The sequence below is a fragment of the Andrena cerasifolii genome, chromosome 8 (genome assembly GCF_050908995.1).
Source record: "Andrena cerasifolii isolate SP2316 chromosome 8, iyAndCera1_principal, whole genome shotgun sequence".
NCBI classification, from domain to species: Eukaryota; Metazoa; Arthropoda; class Insecta; order Hymenoptera; family Andrenidae; genus Andrena; species Andrena cerasifolii.
Window position 1 is genome coordinate 3,149,977 of NC_135125.1, and position 22,387 is coordinate 3,172,363.

At 37.2% G+C, this 22,387-nt stretch overlaps 1 protein-coding gene and 1 long non-coding RNA gene across 4 annotated transcripts in view; one reads left to right on the forward strand and one right to left on the reverse strand.

The window, feature by feature from the left end:
• Positions 1 to 17,831, reverse strand: part of LOC143372284 (uncharacterized) — a 139,507-nt gene extending 121,676 nt beyond the window's left edge. Inside the window, exon 1 of the long non-coding RNA XR_013086261.1 lies at positions 17,729 to 17,831. This is a non-coding gene — a long non-coding RNA (uncharacterized LOC143372284). The remainder of the gene's footprint in view (positions 1 to 17,728) is intronic.
• The window catches only part of LOC143372222 (uncharacterized), a 310,267-nt gene that overhangs the window by 238,772 nt on the left and 49,108 nt on the right, over positions 1 to 22,387 (forward strand). The gene's annotated exons all lie outside the window — the stretch shown is intronic.

Below are 22,387 nucleotides of genomic sequence, written 5' to 3' on the forward strand. Positions count from 1 at the left end.
TGGACATAAAATATTTATGCACTAAGCCATCGATATGTGGGTAGCCAAAACGAATCATCCGGATGCTGTGTATGTACTTGCATATCCAAAGATATCGTAGTTTCTATCTATAAACAATATGTATGTGTTATATTATTCTGACTACTTATATCCATATACATATGCATGTACAGGGTGTTCCACCTAACTTTATCACCTGAAATGTTTCTGCTATACATATTTAAAATTTCATAAAAATGTTTTTTTAATTAATAACTTTTATTGTATATAAAATTGATACCATTCTATAATAGCACAATTTCTTATTATCTCATTTTTGCCTACAACCCGAAGATTTTTCCAGTAAAACCGGAGCCCGGAGATTTGCTTCAAAACTCGGAGTCTCCGGGCCAAAACCGGAGGGGTGGCAACCCTGGTCCTGACTGACTCATCAACGTCCAGCTCAAACTGTTTAATGTAGGAACGTGAAATTTGGAAGGTACCTTGTTTTCATGACATACGCGCCCACTAAAGAAGGATTTTTGGAAAGTCCGTCCCCAAAGGGGTGAAAAGGGGTAAAATGTATTTTCTCGGACTCCCTAATAGCTCTTAAGCCCGATTAGATATCAACTTGGTTCCTACTCGCAAAGATCACCCACACAAGTGCCTCAAAACCAATTTCAGGATTTTCCCCTAACGAATCCCTAAGGGGGTACAAAGGGATGAAATGTATTTTCACGAATTCCTCAAAATCTCTTAGGTCCGATTAGATATCAACTTGGTTCTTACTTACAAAGATTGGCCACATAAATGCCTAAAAAACAATTTCAGGATTTTCCCTAATCAACCCCTAAGGCGGTGGTGAGAACGGGTGAAATGTGTTTTCATAGAGTCCTTATATACCTCTTAGGCCCCAAGCGAAGCGCGGGTATATTTGCTAGTATTATATATGTCGGTGCCACTTTAAAAACCAATTCAACACCCTATAACGATAATTTCTTCAAGGTCACTGGAGGTCCTTTAAAAAATTTAAAAACACCAAATTTCATCTCATTAACCCCTCTCCACAAAACAAAACTGTTATTACTATACGTTGGCTCCCACAAAACTATGCAACTTTTCTAAGAAACATTTTTATGAAATTTTAAATATAGCAGAAATATTTCAGGTGATGAAGTTAATTGAAACACACTGTATACCATTAGGAATTTAAGTCAAACTTATCAAACGATAAGAACATCGTAAAACGTAAAGTAGTATAAATATTCTTTTCTCGCGTATTTCATAAACAAAAAGTAAAGTGCTGGTATCCATACAATATATACATACAAACTTAGGTACTTCGTTAACTGATTTAGAGATATCTTGCAACTAATTAAGATATAGGCAAGAAATAATTTTAATAGAGCTCCTAGAAATACAGGTAAGTCATGAATGAAGATAAGATGATACTCTTCCTGTGATAAGAAGAACCATACGTACTTTAAGTTCTTAATACATAACTTACTATTAGCGACTGTAGCTTCGACCAGCTTCTGAAGTGCTTAGACGCATTTCATATACAGCACTGCAGCAAAAGAATGCTTTTGCATTGCATGTAAATGCCAAATGCTGCTCGACGCTACTTTTACCACAATTAAGTTTGATTAATATAAGTTATATGTATTCAGAACCTGCACGCTTCAAAGTTGGCAAGCCTATTTAAGTATTCTAAAGTTTTTTTATGACAAAAAATATGGTCGAGACCATAGTCGCGTCCAAGTACTCTCTTTGTACCAGCTGAACCTGTTTTCAACGAATAGAAAATTCATTTTGTAATTTAAAGACAACAGTTATATTTTAAATGATTCTCTATTATCAGATGCAAAGAGTGAAAGGTAACGAATAGAATTTTTTTAAACATGACCGACTTGCGTCAGATAAATCTATCGTAAAAACAAGAGTACTTGTAGTTAACCCTTAATATTACCTCACTTCGTAGCAAGAAATTTTACAAGTCGATATAAATTCAAAAAATATTAGACTTATGTTTCGCTATTTGCATACTCAATAGTTTACGAAATATTTAATAAAAAATACATGTTTACATCAGGTTCTCCTTGACCTAGGCTTTGTTATTACAATTTTCATTTAAACTGATTTTACATGAGAAGCATAAAAACAATCAAACTTACTATGTAATTCACAAACACTTTGTTAAAAGATCCTTATTAATTGACAAACTATTTTAGGTAATTAATTTAGCTCCGTTGTAGAAGGTACACTTAAAAAATTGTATATTTGTCAAATATTTATCTCATTTTAGGAATTACCACTTTAACAGTAACATTAATAAGTATTATACAGTTTTCTTTAAGAACATTTCATAAAAAATCCCACATTTTTTAAACATTCGTAGTGTAATGTGCATAATAAAAAATCACGCAGGAGAATATGTAAATATTTAGCATTTTCCTTTCAGATGATTAAAATCAGTTTAAATGCAAAGAAAGTGATTATTAAACGTTATCTTCTGTATAAACTCAAGTGGGGGATTACAACGAAAAAAATGTACTTTATTATTATCTATTTACGCTGTTAACTAGTTTCATGTGGGTTGCTCTTGATCTTGATTTGCGTTCATTATATAATACTATGTGTCGTTTAAAGAAGGACCAGTGCTGTCCCCACTACATAGAAGCGAATGGTGGATATTATTCCGAAAGGCACCGGTGGCCGATCGAGATGAAATTTCAGGGGTGTTTTGAAGAATGTGAGAGGACCCCAGATATAAAATTTCAGCTTCGGGAATTCGCCCGTTTGGAACAGTTACTTTAGGGTAGGCCGCTCATTCACTGTGATCGTTGCATCGCGTAACATTTATGTTTGTTTTCGACGAAGACAGGAAAGAAACAATTGTCGCACGCCGCCGCGCGAGACTCGTAACCACAGTCTAATTTAGCATCCCCAAACTCACATCAGTTCGTTACCTAGTGATCCTCTAGGCAGTGATCGGAACAACGTGTATCGTCGCTGATTGGTTGCCGCGATTTGGAGCAAAAGCGGTAGTAGGCAGAGAAAGAAACTGTAAAAAAGAAAGAGACATAAATACTGATAGAAAGAGACAGAAATACTGAGAGAAAGAGAGAGAAATACTGATAGAAAGAGATAGATAAACGTTTAGGTTATGTTTATTCCGGTTTTGCTCCAAAATGGCTGCGGTTATACTGATCACTCCCTAGAGCAGGGCTGCACAGGGAGCCTTTTTCAGCGCCTAGCGGCGAGCAACCGGCCGTACGCCGTTACTAAGGGTCAGTGAACGGCGGAAAATAAAGGAATGATCGAACTATTTCGCGGAGGGGGAATAACCAATCAACGCCAAGGTGGGAAACGAACGGCGCCACCGTCGGCGCCACCGTCGAGCCAAACCAAGCTAGCCAAGCGGGGAAGCTGTTGTCGACGCTAGTTGGCTGCGGCCACAGACATATATAGACGGAGCAAAAGCTGGGACTGTCGACGAGGGGAACGGTAGGCTTGGAGGGGAAAAGGCAGAAGTCAGATACAGGCACGTCGGCCCGAGGTCGGGTTAGCTTCGGAAGCATTCGGTATACATAACAACTGCGTTACCCGATTTGCCTGCATCGCTCCCTTACCGCGAATCTTACACCCCCCTCAGTTTACGCTCTGTCTATATATGTTTATGGCTGCGGCCTCATTTCCCTTGGCTAGCTTGTTTTGGCGGTGATGACGCCATGATGAGAATTAGTGTTGGCTAGAACCGTGATTTGTGAATCACGAGTGATCCGATCACGTTCGTTCCCAATCACGGTGATTTTTCACAGTGATCCGTGATTTTCGTGATCGCTTCTGATTGGTGGAGAGCATAACTGCTCTTTTGTGCTCTTTGCACGCGCCACATACCTAACCCCAATTTCTACTTTCTCTCGAAACATTCTCAAGTCCTCACTGTTCTTATAGAATCTCAGTTGTATATTTTGAATCAATGTAATCGTTCTTGATCTATTTAAATTAACGAATATTTCTTCACTTTGCTTAAAAAGTATAATGTATATATGAATACTTTAGCTAATCAAATCAGTGCGTGCATGCATTGACTATTTATGAATGTATATTCTATATATTCGCCGAATTAGCATGCTTTGACTGCAACACAAGCTATATTGCAGTATTTTATAAAAAATAATTCAATCAAGATCAAGAATTACGATCACAGTAAACAATTCACTCAAGTTAAAGAAATCACAATCACGGTCGTGATTGAAGTTAAATCACGACCGTGATCGTGATTCTGCGATCACTGTGATAAATCACTGTTAGTGATTTTGCACTCCAACCCTAATGGGAATCGAACGCGTGGCGTCACTTGCCTTGCCTTGGCTTGGCTTGACGGTGGCGCCGTTTCGTTTCCCATCATGGCGTCATCACCGCGAAACTAAGCTAGCCAAGGGAAATGAGGCGGCAGCCAACCAGCGTCGACAACAGCTTCCCCACTTGGCTAGCTTGGTTTGGCTCGACGGTGGCGCCGTTCGTTTCGCACCTTGGCGTTGAATGGTTATTCCCCCTCCGCGAAATAGTTTGATCATTCCTGTATTTTCCGCCGTTCACTGCTAAGGGTAGAATCAGTGATGAGAACTGCAGTAGGATAGGCGCAAGTTCGTAGGCGCGTAGGTTAAATATATATAGCTGGGTTCCTTGTGGGGCCTCAGTGCAGAGCAGGCCCCGCAATATAATTCGGTAGGGTCATGAAATTTCCAAAAGATTTGCTACTGTCGGCATTTAGTATGAGTTGACAGTTCGATTTTACTGATAATAAAACAGTTATTGCTAATAATACTTATCTCTTCATCGACACATAAAATAAATAGAAAATTAATACTATACAAACAGTGGCGGATTTAAGAAAAAAGGCCCAGGTGGCAAACGTTTTGAGGGACCCATTTTTTCGGGAAAATGAGGAGCTACTTTACTAAAAGGGGGCAAGTATACAGAAAAGTATAGAAAGAAAATATAGTGCTTGGATAAAATCATAATCTATTTTTGAAGACAGGGCTCTAGGGGTCCTTCTGAGCAGGGGCCCATTTTTGGGAAAATAAAGCGGTAGTTTACTAAAGTCGGTCTCAGTGTGATAATACAGAAAAAAGCATAGTTTGGATAAAATCATAATTTTTTTTAAGGATGGGGCCCTGGGGGGCCTTCTGTGCAGGGGCCCAGGTGGCAACTGCTCATCGGCCGCCCTGTTAAATCCGCCACTGTATCTTTTGAACGCATTAAGTACCAAAGCTAAAATTTTGTATTTGGGACCTTTCCACACCCCTCGTAATGCCCACCAAGTTTCATCTCGATCAGCCACCGGTGACTTTCGGAAGTACAGCTCGAATGTTTAATGAACCTTCAGATAATTAACGACCTATCAGTGCCTATTGCTTACAGTATCGATCTCATTAAATATAACCTATAGACGGTTAGAAAAAAAACGTGATTCGTACATGATGCTTACTTATATTTCAGAAAAAAATTTGAAGACTAAAAAATATAACTTGCTCCCTATGTGTATATTATAAGTGTATATTTTTTAATGTTCTCATTATTACTTAAAGGCATCAAATTATATGGATGTATTTGAATTAATAGATTCACTAATTAATTTCATTTTATTATGAGTAATGTTCATCCAGAAAATACTGGCTGAGAATTGAAAGTAAATGGAATCAGTTAATAAATTTGTGGCTCATTGGATAATATTTATCACAAGTCTGCCTTTGCTAGAACGTAAATGAACTCGTAATACGGAAACGTAGAGGAAATGGACGAGCTACGAAAATCGCGTGACTCGCAATACGTCAAAGCGACCCAGAAAGTGGAAGCGGTCGGTACTCGATAAAGGAACGATATAGGGAAATTTTCGCTTCGCACCGGTGCTTCAAGTGTTCGTGTGCATCAGTGAATTGCACTCAAATGCTGCAAGTAGCACTCTTCAAAATGCTTCTCGCTGTTATGTTTCGCAAACACCTTCTCGTTGTAATTCACTGCGATTTCTAACATTCCGCATTCCCTCACTTTCTTACGACAATATACCTTTTTACTATCTGAACAGTCCTGCCTAATACCGCAGATAATTTTACAGTACAACGCTGTTGAAATTATGAAATACTTTATAGTCGTGTATCGACGGCTGACCGAGTAGTTATGTGAAAAATCGGGCCAAAAATTTCGTAAGAACTTTTACGTGTCCCGATCACAATCAACAATATGCAAACAGTGTATTTTTACATAGCCGGACAACAATATGTCAAAACAATCTGAAAATTCAATGAAATGAAATATACATGGCGTTCCATCTTACGGGGCAAAAACGGGCTCAGACTAGGGTTGCTAACTTTTTTCGGGAAAATATAGTAATTTGCGGTCAATTGTGATAAAAAATATAATGCATTGTGAAAAAATTTAGTACTTTTCAGAGGAAAGTGGTACAAAATAGAACATCTTATTTTTTAAATGTATATTTTTTTGTGCATATTATCTTTAACAAATATGCCAAAGGTTTGTTTGCACTGAAAATCCAAATTAATATATATGAACACATTTTTTATGAGAAGTCACTTCATATTTATTATAGAACAAATCCACTCTGTTAAGGTTTAAATTTGAAAATTAAAATTTTGATGTTGCCATAGAATAACGAAATAACTAATGATTGTAGAATTTTATCAACGTAGGTATAGTATTTTTACGTACTATATCTTTTTCTAGGACTATATAGTGCCTACACTAGACAAAAATATAGTACAATACTATATAGTATAGTACGGGTGGCAACCCTAGCTCACACTGAAGTGCAAATTCGTTCACTGTTTACAATCGGTAAATTCCAAGGGACTGTTCTAGTGTAACTGCCCGTTTTTCAAAGCCATCTTCGGGAATTTATTTAACAAAGACTATAAGTTTATACTGTCTGGCGTTTGCCTGCATATTAAGGTATGTTTGAAGTTAAACTCAAAATTTGTTTGAATTTTTTATCACATGTATTCGTAGATATACTCGGTGACGCAAGCTTCTTCAAAAAAATTCTTTTCTCAGAACTAAGGTTAATTTTCTTTATTATGGTTATCGCTATGGTTGGAACTTCCATAAAAAAAATTCAAACAAATTCTGAGTATTTTAATAATTTTTTAATAATTTTAATAATTTTAATAATTTTAATAATTTTAATAATTTTAATAATTTTAATAATTTTAATAATTTTAATAATTTTAATAATCTTAATAATCTTAATAATCTTAATAATCTTAATAATCTTAATAATCTTAATAATCTTAATAATCTTAATAATCTTAATAATCTTAATAATCTTAATAATCTTATTAATCTTAATAATCTTAATAATCTTAATAATCTTAATAATCTTAATAATCTTAATAATCTTAATAATCTTAATAATCTTAATATTCGTAATAATCTTAATAATCTTAATAATCTTAATAATCTTAATAATCTTAATAATCTTAATAATCTTAATAATCTTAATAATCTTAATAATCTTAATAATCTTAATAATCTTAATAATCTTAATAATCTTAATAATCTTAATAATCTTAATAATCTTAATAATCTTAATAATCTTAATAATCTTAATAATCTTAATAATCTTAATAATCTTAATAATCTTAATAATCTTAATATTCGTAATAATCTTAATAATCTTAATAATCTTAATAATCTTAATAATCTTAATAATCTTAATAATCTTAATAATCTTAATCATTTTAATAATTTTAATAATTTTAATTTATTGAAGGGACAAGCCCATTAAGGACAAGAACAATATAACAAGAGATAATTACAACAAAATACAGAAAAAGAAAAAAAAGAGAGAAAAAAAAACGCTAGACAAGAACAAAGATTACCAGGTAGATAGATGGGGAATAAGCTAACAATAAGCTAAGTAATGCCTTCCGCGATAAGTATTATTTCAAACATACTTTAATATGCAGGCAAAACGCCAGACAGTATGCACTTATAGTTTTTGTTAAGCAAATTCCCGAAGATGGCGTTGAAAAAACGGGCAGTTACACTAGAGTACCCCCTTATGGATTTAAGATCTGGGCACACTTATCAGTTCCCGCTCACAAGAGGGGCGTAGAGGAACCCTTCTTAAGCGGCCTGTAGGGGGTCGTATTTAAATTACGTAAGGCTTTTTTGGGAGGACGGGGATTGCGAATTTCTTACGTTTGCTTACAACGGGGAGGGGGGGGGGGGTCAGGTAGCGTCTTACATAATATTTTTTAACATAAGTTTCAATGAATACAAATTTTATCATTAATGTTCCAGAATAGTAGTTTTAGTTTAAATTTCCCGAAACCGAGTCGAATGAATTATATAAATCTTTAAAAGAATTTTAATAACTGAACAAATTCAGTGTAAAATATATTACGTAAGGAAGGGGTTGCAATATCAAATCTTATGAATTCTTATATCGGGGGAGGGAGGGGGTAAGAAATCGCTAAAATTACCCTTACGTAATTTAAGGACGGCCCCTAGACGCTGAATATTATTGCGCAATATTCAATATTGCACAATAATATTGACCGCCTGTGGATCATATTGAAAGATTGTACAATATGTTGTGTGAATGAAAACGGGTTGGTATTTATTGTGCTATATGGAATAGGCACCATCGTCTGTGGGCAGTATTGCGGAGTATCAGTTCAGTTTAGACCAGAGTTGCCAGGCAATTCCCTACGCATGGGAAAGAAGGCTTATTAAGATCGTAGCGTAGATGATTAAGTGGTTGCCTTCTCCGACATATATTTTATATTTTATTTCATTATACAGGGTGTCCGCGGGAACAGTAAACAGCTGGATATTTCCTAACGTATTGGAAATTACAAAAAAAATGGTTTATATTTGCAATTGCATGGTTCGAGGAGGCAAATTTATTAGCGCAAACGATTTTTTCCTTCGATTATTATTTTAAGACACACGATGGTCAAGTTCGGTTTTTTAAATGAAACTATTTTCTTTTTTTTATATCACTTGATAGTGCGTTTCAAGACAAATTCAATAACCTATAATGTACACACCTTATTCCAACTGGCTTTCGAGATATTGCGCTTGCAAATTTACTGATTTTCACTGGAAGAAAACCCGCTCGAATAGGAAGCACCGGGGATGGTCTTGTTCGCGCCACGAAGATGAGGCCCACCTTCTCTCGCATGGAATACGCCAACGCGTGCAGTTGTTTTAAAATTCGGGCGCGTGTTTATACTCGAGAGATAAGGGGTTCGTCTTTAATTTGAAGGAAGGACGACGCAGGCGGAACCACGGGCAGTCAGCGGACCACCCCTTTTCTTCCTGGGTCTCTCAGAGCCAGGCGAAAATTTATTCGTTCTTTACGATCGATAATTTATTACTTTCCAAGAACGTTTCCACCACATCTGTTTGTCAAATTTCTAAAGGCCAATAAAAAACGTGGTGACATTGTTCAGTCTGAGTTAATGCGTACATTGCTCTGCCGATGGGTAGTGCGTACGACGACTTCAGACGCGCAAGTACCGTCGTCAACCGCAAACTCGCGGGACAAAACGGTCATAAACCGCGACCCTGGCGAAACACTCTTGCCGATCAGCCTGATTAACTTTTGGGAACCAGATGTATCATTTTCCTCCTCTACTATACTGTGCCCCGATGGAAAGAAGTCGGTCGAGAAACTCTAGGGTCCGAACAGTATATCCCTATTGGCCGGCGCAACAACGTCGACGAATACAAAGTAAGCAAACGGAACACGGGCGGCGGAAGCAAATGCGAGCGAAGAACCCCTCTTGCCCCTGTGACATTTCAACCCTCTTCTTTCCATCGGGCCACAGTACATATAGCTAATCCCTCTATGTTCGGCAGGCAATAAACCTCCGCTACAGTATAAGTAAATTATAATGATGTTCTAAGCGCTGACCGTGACGAAAATTAATCTTGTGGTCCGCGCAATGATCAAGAGAAGATGTTCTTATCATTGATTGAAGAATGTTTCCCTGGCAATTGGGTAAGAAGCGAAATTACTCTGAACAAGTACCAGTACCCCTCGCGATGAGACACGGATAGAAAAGAGGTAGTCCGCTGACTGGGCGATATTGACCGCAAGCGGCCCCTAGACGCGCAATATATTGTGCAATATTGAATATTGACCGTCTAGGGGCACCCAGCATAAATATATTGCACAATAATATTGAGCGGCTACAGACCATTGGTGCGCTGGAACGATACTGACACAGAACTGATATGTGTGCTCAGACCATTAGACCTTCTTCGCTCTGACAATGAGTTAATCCGTATGTTGCTCTGATGGGTATACACAGTACACACTTCGGACCCCTACACGTGCCGTTGTCCACCGCCGCGCGGGACAACACGGTCAGGAACCGCGACCTTGGCGAGATGCTCTGGCCGATCAAGTGGACTAGTTTTGAGAAACCAAATATTGCATTTTCTTTCTCTACTTCGTCAAGAAGGAGCGGCTTCCTCTTCCACCGACGAGTTCGCAGAGGCGAGGTTCCTCTTCTTTCAGGAAAATGCAAGCAATAGGTTTTTCTGTCACCTCCTCGAAAATCAAAAAGTGCGTCCACTTTTCCAATGTCGGAACAGTTGGGCGGACATTCTCGTCGCGTCCATCGAACTGGAGACAAGTCTCTTTTTGGTCATTTTCCGGATCGCATCACGCAGTCTTTTTCATGAACCTTCGGAACACAGTCATTTTATCAATTGTGACAAGGTTTGTTCGGAACCACTAGCTCTCCCATTTTTCAAATAGTCACTCGGGATTAATTTGGCGAGTGACAAGTCATCATACGCGCACTACAATTGGGTTTTACAACCCCAACAGAACTGAAAAGACAGTTCGCGCGTAGGATAGTGGCAACGTGCTGGACGTACACGGTAAATATACTTTGATAAATATTTCAGAAGGAAATATCACAGTCTAGTCTACACAGTTCACTGGTCTCTATCAGATTGCATTGCACTTGAGTGATTTGAATCCTTTGAAACGGAATTAATTGTCAGAACAGAGGTACATGCGTCAGTTAACCGCGGATTCTTTCAGTGAAAAATTTATTATTGAGAAAATAAATTGCATATTTTACAGGATATATTGATTCTTAATCAAAATAAATTTTCATTTTGCAATGCGACGATAAATGAGTAAAATAAAAGCATCATCTTTAATATTCTACGGTCACAAGGTAGGTATTAAAGGGGCGGTAAATCAACGTCAAAAGTACCATAAAGCAGTACGTGACTAGTGATCTGATGTTTATAGGAAGAACATTGCTTTCAGAGATCGATGATCCTACTAAATATATCTTGTCTCAAAGTTTCTAGAGTAATAGCTTCCTGGCCCAAATCTCAATGAGATCACGAATCTGGTAGAGACGGGAAAGCCATACGTTAACATCAGGATATAGACTAAATCGATCGCGAGTCGCCCCTTAGTTAATAAAGTCCACTAATTAAATTCCATGGTATAAGCTACTGCGATAATCGTGTAAATATAAAAAAGTTATATAGACACGTTCACTTGTGGTCTACTGGTAGATAAGGTAAAAGGGGGAGAGACGCCATAGGAGGAGAGACGCCATACCTTCGCGAGTTCAGTATTTAGGAACGAGACGTCTATATTTCTCACTGTGCTTAACTACTCATAGATGGCAGCAGTGAAATTGTCAGTGCCTGTTCGGCTGCGCTAGAGGGCGACGTATTTATGAAGGAAAGATTTATGTAGTGCGTAATTTGTCTGAGGAAAGTTTTGTGTGAATGCGGTTTCAGTGAATGTTGCAAGTAAAACAAAGACACAGTAAGGTAAGAAGTGGTTTTAATATGTTGTTTTTTTTTGTTCTTAGCCTATTTAAAGTATATTTTGCTATCTCGGTTAATACCTAAGTATTTTTTAGCTGTATGGCGTCTATCCCACACTATGTGGGAGAGATGGCTCTTTGCGGACTTATATTGTTCATTATCCACTTTTTTTATTTTTTTGACGAAAGACAAAAACATTGTGATTATACTATATAATACTAGTGTACCGTTGAAATAACAAAGAAACGATTTAATTATATTGCATTTTTTTTTTATTTATTACTCCTTTATACAAAAAGTATGGCGTCTCTCCCCCTTTTACCCTATGATTTTGCGTACGCGTGGATTAGGAAATTCTACTGAAACCAAACAACACCGTTATCAGCTGACGTACAGCAAAAAGTAGAAATCTTTATTTCAAAAATAAATTTCAGCATAAAAAAAAAGAAATAAGAAATTGTTATAGAATACAGGATTTAATCTATGTTCTTTTAAATGCGTATAGGTACAGTAGTGATGTATAAGATACACAGAAGTCAAAGTTTGTATACATGATTCACGCTGCAAATTAAAGAATATGGTGTACTCATTCATCTCATTCAATACAGGTTTCTATACAACTGAATAAAAACAGACAACACGAATGAATGCAAACATCAATATTCGAACGTCTGAACTTTTATGTTTGTTCTGCAACATATCTATATTCTTCAATTTACATACTTGAACGAAGGCAACTTTCGTAATTTACTCTACACTGCGTTCCACATTAGAGCATACTCGTTTCGCCCTGGGATACACTGCTGATTGGTAGTAAACAGGCAGGGAAACTGCTACGACCAATCGCGTGCGTCAGATCCGTGGGAGCTGCGCAGATCGGCCGCAAATCGGTAGGGGCGTTGGTACGCTCTTATATGGAACGCAGTGTAGTTATTTTTTGTTTTATACAATGGTTCAAAAATAAAAATATCTCGAATCAGATTATTTAGTTATAATATCAGCTGCCCTACTACATAACACGTGTAACGTTATAGAAATGAATTTGATTAATATCTCAGATAGCACACGGTGTCTTAGGGACTCTAATTACCCCCGTTTTTGGTCTGAACATTTTATAATGTAATCTCAGCGGCTGGAAGACGTACAAAACGTTTCAAAATTACATCTTTAAGACGTCGCTAATGAGTTCTAGATGTAATTCTATTGGTAGGAGTATCTATTATTAGGTTTTTTCATTTTCGCTTTCTGTTTCTTCCATTACATTAATTTGTACAAATACAAGCAGGGTGTGGACTTGTAAAATGGAAAATTCGCAACGTATTTAATACTTTATCGTTTTGCAGTTATTAATTAATACTAGAAATAAATGCTTTGACCTATTCTACTCATCATACGAGGCAAAAATGCTTAACTTTAACTGCATTCACATTTTAAACCGAGCGATTTTATCATTGAAATTGAACAACTTTGCTAATTTGCGCAACTTCCGCGATCGCCATAACGTGCAAAATTATCGTTGATACAAGAAATGAGGATAAAGTTACAAAAATAATTCATTTAAAAGTTTTATTTTCAAAATTACACAGTTGTCACGCCATCGCTTTTAAAGTCGTCCTCTTCAGATTGTACGCAGTGTACAGGGTGTTAAAAAAAGGATGGTCACTGCTTTCAGGGACGAATCCACACCTCTGGATCGGTAGATATTTTTAAAAAAAACTTGCCGCAAAATTGTTTATAAGAGAAAATTAATGTTAATATTATATTTAACATCAACAAATTCTGCTCGCTGAAAGTTTAAAAAGTCTAAAAGGAATCATGTGTCGCAAACGCACCGTTTCCTCAAAAACGTGAAAAATTGTTTCATGAAATACATGGATCATTTCATCCATGCCAAAACTTATAAATTTTTTTTTTTAGGAAACGTTGGGCCTGCCATATATGGTTCCTTTTAGACTTTCTCTCCGTTCAGCAAGCAGAATATGGCAAAGTAAAAAAAAATTAACATTGATTTTCAATGGTTTAAACATTTTGCAGTAAACTTTTTTCACAAATGTTCACCGATCCAGAGGCGTAGATTCACTCCTGAAAGCAGTGACCATCACTTGTTTAACACTCTGTACGGTAGACCAGGGGCGGTAGTAACAGGGGGCGAATGTAACACGCTAAATATCTCGAAACATATAATAGATATTAATACCAATTTTGGATATATGATGAACAATGACATTTGGAATACAGACATCCACGTCCTAGGAGCATAGATACGCAATGGACATTGATAGTGAATAAAATAACTTTTCGATACTCTAAAGCAGTGATGAGCAACCCGCGGCCCGCGGCCCGTGGGCCGCATTTGGCCCGCCAGCCGCTGACCTGCGGCCCGCCTGAACATTTGCATATATCTTTTGAACTGTAAAAGATATCGGAATGAATTTTGCGCCAAAAATAGGATACAATTATCCCTTTCTAATGTTGTAGAATTTTATATTTTTTTACGTTTATTTTTTTTTTCATCTTTGTTAACTTAATTATGATAAAAAAAATGAAAACTGTTTATTTGGCACTTTATTTAATGCCCTTTTAAGTGGTTTCTAATACAATTGTTTAATCGCTCGTCATCGAGTCGATTACGACGATCATTTTTTAAAATTTTCATTCTCGAGAATAGTTGCTCACACGCATACGTAAGTACTATTAAACAAGCTCATTATTTGCCTGGAGTGGGTAGCTAGCAATGGAAATTTATTAGCCGGAAAATAACGCTTATAAAATTCAATGAGACTAGCATTCTGAAATTCATTCCTTAATTCTGTGTCGTTTTGTGAATCGATTATTTCCATTTGAAATTCTTCAGGAATTCTTTTAGCTTTAGCATTTATATTAAAGGGTGATGAAAAATTATTAAAATTTGTTTGTTTTTTTTCCATTGCAACTATTCTCGAAACTGAAAATTTTAAAAAGTGATCGTCGTAATCGACTCACTGATGAACGATTAAATAATTGTATTAGAGTAGTAGTTTCGAATATCGCACCCAATATTGTCAAGCTCGTTAATGAGAAACAGAATCAAGTATCTCGTTAAGTAAATTTCAATGGTTATTTAAGTGCATTTAATTAGAAAAATATACATACATATACCTGTTTATACTATAATATGTAGCTATATATTACTAATAAACAGTGCATCAAATTTAAAAAAAAAGTTTTATTTTAAATCAATGTCAGGAATAACAAATTCAGCCCATAAATTAAAATTCTTGGATTAGTTATATTTATGTATTTAATATTGCGGCCCGCGTAGTTTCCACTTGTGGTCCACTTCGGACAAAAGGTTGCTCACCACTGCCCTAAAGTAACTTTTTCTTACTGACTTAAAATTGTAATATAAACACTGCCATTGCAAGTATGTGCTTTTCCGATTTTTTAGCCTGTAATTGGACCTTTTTTAAAGTAGTACTGATCGTTACTTAGCACTTTTATGCGTCTCGTTAGTCCAAATTTATAATTGAAGTTCAAGACCATGGTCGGGGGCGATTGTAACATCGGCAATCGGAGTCAGTTGTACCGCAATAGAACCGAATAGTGACAAAGAAGGATAATATTATTGTCTCGTTTGCATGGAATCCTATAGCATAGCACAAGCAAACCAAAAGAAAAATAGGTGCAATATACTGAATGTAAGGATTGAGCAGATGAAGAATGTGTGAATGTATGCATGGTTGTTTTATTGTGAATGGGCCTGCGGAATGAAGTATGAGACATCTATGGGTGAAAATGGGAAATGAAAGTGGGTAAGAGAGTGTATGTATGGTTAATGGAGAATGAGAGGTAGAGACACGTGCGCCGAAAGTTCAGCAATTTATATTTTCCGACTAATATCATTATATTACATCTCAATTTAAATAGTAAAGTGTTGTGTATTCTATTTGATTCCCGCTCCCACAGAATGAACCAGCCAAAACGTTTCTTATTTCTGCCACAATTGCGATACCACATAATTGGTTATAGATTTTACTTTTTTCATTTATTATTATAATATAAATCAATAAATATTTTAAGTTTGTAAAGTTAAATTTGTGCTACTATTCTCATTTTTTATTAATAACTTAGATATTACTTGACATATAGCCGAACTGTTGTGACTCAATGATGTAAAGTAAGTAAGTAACATTTGCGTATAAGAGTTTTTGTTGTAAATGTAACAGTTCCTGCGTAATCGTATTCCAAAGTCAGAGTGTTACTACCGCCCCTGGTCTACCCTACTCACGCATTCCAACGTCGCGTCGGATCCGTTGTTCGTAACATTTCTGGTATACTGACATTCTGGTGTCTGTTTCAATACCTGTGTCACATTACTCTGAATTTGCAGAAAGAGACTGAAAATGCGCTCCTGCCATGTCTCCTTATACTCGAGGAAATAAAAAACAGCTGCGGAACAAGCAAAAATTCTAAAATAAAATGTCAGAGGCCGAAAAATGTATAACTCGCGCTTATTAACTTATAAAAGGGCTTTTGACACAGACATCAGCACCTCACCAAGAAACTTTTTTTATATATTTTTACCAAAATGTAGAGTTGTAATATTATGTAAATGAAAGATATTTTTATCGAAGTCGGAGTTATTTTAGTTTAAGGGGGTGCTCGGGAAAAATTGCTAACAAATATAATCGCGCAAAACGTTTCACATAATATTCATCTACTTAAAGAGTATACAATTTTTTTTTTAATTTTTTAATTATTTTTTATTCAAAAATTGTGCTCCAACATGACGCCTGGAAAAAGAGACACCTTGGCGGCAGGTCAGGTTTCGGCTCATAAACTTATCTAAAATGAAAATTCCAAAGAGATTCGTAATGTGTACAAGTTCCGCTATCGCAGGAAGTAGAAATAGCCAGTTATGTCAGAATTGAACAAATGGCCGAAATGAACATGTTTTTGCAAATGTAAGATGTAAAAAAAGTATGAAATTTTCATTTAAAAAAACTCGATCCTGCTCCATGCGATAGCCAATCGTTTGTAAAGCAACCTCGAAAAGTTACAGAGCGTTTGGTCGGGCAGTTTTTTCCTGGCCCACCATCCAGTCGAAAAATAGTCATCCCGAGGAAAACGCGTTTCAGCGTTTACGCAGCGCGCTGCAACGAACTCGCTTCACAGCTCCATAAATGACGAAATACTTCGAATATTGCTCCCAGCTTTTAACAGTATATTCTAACAATTAAATACTTTCGAAAAATTGAAATACAATTGATTTTTTCAGACCCGGACTATCAGAGTACCCCTTAAGGTTAGGTAATTGTTGTTCCGGCACTTCAGACTTATTCGAAGGCTATCGAAGACATCCTAATAATGCCTATTAAATGCTATTACATCCTAATAATGCTAATCAAATTTATTGATCTAAATACGATTCTGAAATTATCTTAATAACGTTTTCTAATTGTCTTTTAAATAGCTGCTTCAGACGAGCTGCTACATTACTTTACGTAAATAAACATTGAACGTTTTTGGGTTTTTAATGCGCGTCCCTAAGATACCATAAATGTCTCAGCAAAACGACGTTAAGACATTTGCAAGATGTCTGTGTGCTATCTGTTTTTTTACTACTAGTAGGGGAAACACGAGCATGTGAAAAAATTACTCTTCCTCATCCAATAGTAAGCGTACAAGATAAAAGTAATGTACTAAATGCAGCTGAGGATAAAACTAACCTCGCTACAGAAATTGACTGTACCGTAGAGAGTTGATACTTTCTATACAAAATGAAAGGATTATTATAAGTTATAAGGTAGGGGAGACCGAGACAGATTGTAACAAAAAAAGTTCGCACAGTGTTTTCTCGAAAGTGTTTTCCTCAATCAGGAAATAATTTGCGTGACTTCCGTGACAAAGTCTTGGACACTTAGACATCTAGCTTCATCTTAAACAAATCTGAGCCTTTGTTACAAGGTGCCCCAGTCCGGGGTAAAAAGTAACACCATGTGGGGTAAATTGTAACACAACTGTTTTACTTAAATACAAATATGAACACAAGTAAACATTTCTAAGAAATATAAATGAAAACACAGATCATTATTAAACATTTGATATACGTGAGTTAAACAATCATTACTTATTCATCTGATTCTATGAAAATCTTCTTCCTCGCTTTCTTTACTTTTGCCATCATACTTTATTTCTACTTTTCGGATTCTCAATTGTTCTGTTGTTCGTCTAGAGCAGGGGTGCACAGGGAGCCGTTTTTAGCGCCATGACGGGCTAGCCGGGCTAACGTCTTCGCAGTTAGCGTCGCGCCGTATCCCTGACAACGCGGACGAGAGTGGGAGAACCCCAAGCTCCCGCGGGAGCGACCTTGGACAGCACTGCTCTAAATGGTGATAAAGCAAACATGCTATTTGCTGACGCACCGGAAAAAGATGCTCTAGACCAGGGTTGCACAGGGAGCCATTTTTAGCGCCTAGCTGCGAGCAACCCGCCTCTCCCGTTGCTAAGGTTAGAATCGGTGAGGAAAACTGCAGTAGTGTACGTGCGTGCTCGTAGGCTCGTAGCGTAAGTATATATAGCTGGGTTCAGGTCACACCAAATGCACGTACACTACTGCAGTTTGCCTCACCGGTTCTAACCTTAGCAACGGAACAGGCGGGTTGCTCGCAGCTAGGCGCTAAAACTGGCTCCCTGTGCAACCCTGGTCTAGAGCATCTTTTTCCGGTGCGTCAGCAAATAGCATGTTTGCTTTATCACCATTAGCGCTGTCCAAGGTCGCTCCCGCGGGAGCTTGGGGTTCTCCCACTCTCGTCCGCGTTGTCAGGGATACCGCGCGACGCTAACTGCGAAGACGCTATAGTTAATCCATCCTAAGAAAAACCTCGTTCGCGCAGGGGTGATTCTGAGGAGGCGCTGATTGGTCCGACTCCCCACTTAACCGCCTACGTTTTTCTCCGTCTTACCGCCTGTTACCTCTCTGTCAACCGTTCCGCAACCTGCAGTGTTGACATTGACATCGGTCACGTCCCGCCCTTGGAGAAGCAGGGAACCCGACAGGTAAAGCGCTACAAACAATCGCCTGCGTCGGGCCCGTAAGCAGTAGTGGGGGCTGCGGTCACAAAACGGTATGGACGTTAGGGTTTTTCTTAGGATGGATTCAGTATAGCTCGGCTAGCCCGTCATGGCAGCCTTCGTAGCGCGACGCGGTCTCCTTGACAACGGAAGGCACGCTGTGCGAGAGAAAGATTGGAAGGGGAAGCAGGCGCGTGGGGGGCCCCTACGCTGGACAGCGCTGATTTAGAGCGGAGTAAGTACTATTGCGAGATGAGAAGAAACAAGACTACCACCAAGCTGAAATGTCACAGGGGCAAGGGGAATCACCCGCTCGCGTCAACGTATCCCCTCCAACACAGTTCGTTCCGTGGCGAAGAACACGAACGAAACCAATCGCAACAATCCGCGGATATGAACAGTCGCTAAGAACCGAAAAGTAGGACTTCTTGGAGGGGATAAGGTGGACCGACCGGACGATTCCCCTAACCCAGACATTTCAGCTTTTTTGGTAGTATTGTTTCTTCTCATCTCGCAATAGTAGTAACATGTTACAATTTACCCCGAGCTTGAATTTTTGAGTTTTATCTTAGCAAACGAGAAAGTAAACATCAAATTACTAAAATGCGTACACATTTTAATAAACCCACTGATTCGTTTGCGACAAGGAAGCAAAAATTCAAACGATTTCTAATGGCGGTTAATTGGAATAAAAGTGCTAAGACAAAATTTACTTACGTGCTCTACATACTAAAATTCTGGGCTACAACCACAAAATGAATACATAACGCTCGTTTGCGTCACTAAAACCGACGGTGCTAATATCGTCAAGCAGCTCTCGCATGCTGTGGGTTGCCAGATTTGTGTTTCAAAAGATTTTAGTTATGTTACAATGTACCCCGTGTTACAACCTACCCCGGTCTTTCCCCTACCGTAATTTTGCCATCTTTCTATTCCATATACTGCTATACAATGCTTGTATCATTCAGGGAATAACACTAAAGAACAGGACATATTCCTAAAAGTTCAGATGAATTGAGTAACTTACGCAAATGAACTATAAACTTTTCTCTCATTTACGTTAAAGTACATACAAAAGTGTGAGTGAAAGCAAAAAAGGTATAAGTCAAACGTTCTTACTGAAAAATGCCAACCATCGACTCTTTTATAGATTCACAAGCACATTTGTTTTGCTTAGAAGCTACAGTCTGTCCGCTTCAATTCACTTCGGTGCGTTCTAGTGCGATTACCCTTTCACGCGACACGCACAATTCTCGCACAGTGTTCGCACAAATTCTCGTGCACAGGAATTGCAACGCTATTGCATCCAGGTGTTGATACAAATCGATTTAAAAATAATGCACCGCGCACGTCGATGCTTTTACGTCACGATCACCGTATTCACCAGGAGAAATGCTTAGCCCACTTGAAATGCTTACGAAGAGTTTTAGGTTGGAAGAATCGATTGTATTATTACATTTACCCAATTGAATTTATGTCATGGCCATAGTCGGAACAAAATCAACTGATCGTTGAGTATCACATCCCAAACTGTGCAAAACGCCCGACATTACTCTTGTCTCTCCGCTACGCCATCTAGCCTCCATATTTGAAACACAGAAAATGTATGTCTGTAGGGTGACGTTTTCTGCATCTGATTCTGTCAAACTTAACTCTTTCACTGCAGCAGTTGACTTCCGTAAACTACGATTTTGTATTTATATTTCTTAAAAAGCTTATAATCATAAGTAACTGTGCACTTTCTGGCAAGCAATGGGCAACCGTTTACTCAAACTTAATTACGTACCGAAAGAGTTAATGGATGTTGGGAGAAGGTGAAATATGGAGTGGTGGGGGTAGCCAATAGTAGCCTCGCGCGTTCTTCAGCGGCCAATTAATTTTGTTCTTACTGTAATACTCCCTCGCCAAATACAATGCAATCGATTATTTTCCGCAGGTTGATAATACGTGTACGAATAATTGCTTGGATGAAATTGCTTCTCATGAAGATACTATAATTACACCTTTCAGGTAATCCATGGATATGAGCAGTGGAAAATGTACAGAAAGTTTGAATCTCTTTTTTGGTGCATCAAGTCTGTTTGTTTTTAAATATTTAATGCTGTAATTATGTTAATACATATTACTAATTTTTCACCTAGGTACGTAATGATAAAATAAATCTTCGTCTATTCTTGTGAAAAATTTTGTTACACTTTCCACCCAAGTTCCAAGTTGTTTCATATGATACTATGCAACATCAAATCACGTGTATAAGAATAATGTATAGTTTCATCCAAGTTTAACGTACAATGTAAATTATCAATAATTTTCAATAATCGCTAATGTGTAAGTATTTATTGCGCTTACTTTCTAGTGACATTTACAACCACGCCTACTTATGAAATATCATAAGGAAACAAATATATTAACCGGCGTAATTATTAGATAATCCGTCTTCTAGAAAAGAAACTTCAATAATAGAAGTTCATCATCCGCAACATGAAACAGGTAGATGTTGTACTAAGAAATCATTGTTGAATATCGGTGCATCAGGGAGAGGATTACATAGATGTTTCAATTCAAAGAATACTCACTAAAAATAATGGTAGTTGTTGAACAAACTATAGGAGTTCTATACTTCTATATTATGTCATAGTAATAATAAAATTCATAGGAGTATCGTAAACATTCGATTTATACGTTTATTCTACGCGGAAGTGTACACCGTGACGAGAAAGTTATGAAACCAAATTTCACAATTTTCAACACACAATGATTAAAAATAGTACGAATATCAAGAATTCATATTTTTATGAAAAAATGAAGATTCCCTTGAATTTTTTTAAAGGAATAATATCATTTCCATGCTATACAGACAGTAGCCTGTATAATTTGTAAAATTTGTAGAATAATAAATTCAAATATGACCTTAATTAAACTTTTCAATATCCATTGACTCCATTTTAGTGTTTTTTACTAAAAACAATCGCCCGTGGATTTCATTAGGGTAGGTTTCCTTATACGCGACTGGGCGCATCATCAAGAATTTCCAAGTCGATTTTCTCGAAAATGAAACGCGATATGAAAAAAAGTCACTCTTTCTTTTCGACTTATAACAAATAAATAAGTCTAGAAAAAGGAATACAATTTTTCGATATTGCGCTTCATTTTTTAGAAAATCGACTTTGAAATTCTTGACTATGCGTCCAGTCACATATAAAGAATCCCACCCTAATGAAATTCACGGGCGATTATTTTTAGTAAAAAACACTAAAATGAAGGCAATGGATATTAAAACGTTTAATTAAAGTCATATTTGAATTTGTTATTCTACAAATTTTACAAATTATGCAGGTAGTCTTGCAATATTGCACAATCAAGCAGTATGTAAACACTCGGCAAGAAATACACTACCGCTCAAAAGTTTGTGACCATGCATTATTCGGTAGGTACTATAATTTAGCAATTCAAATTTCTAGGTGAAAACACTTCGAACGTCATGCTGCAGAAAATTGAAGGAGTTTTACAA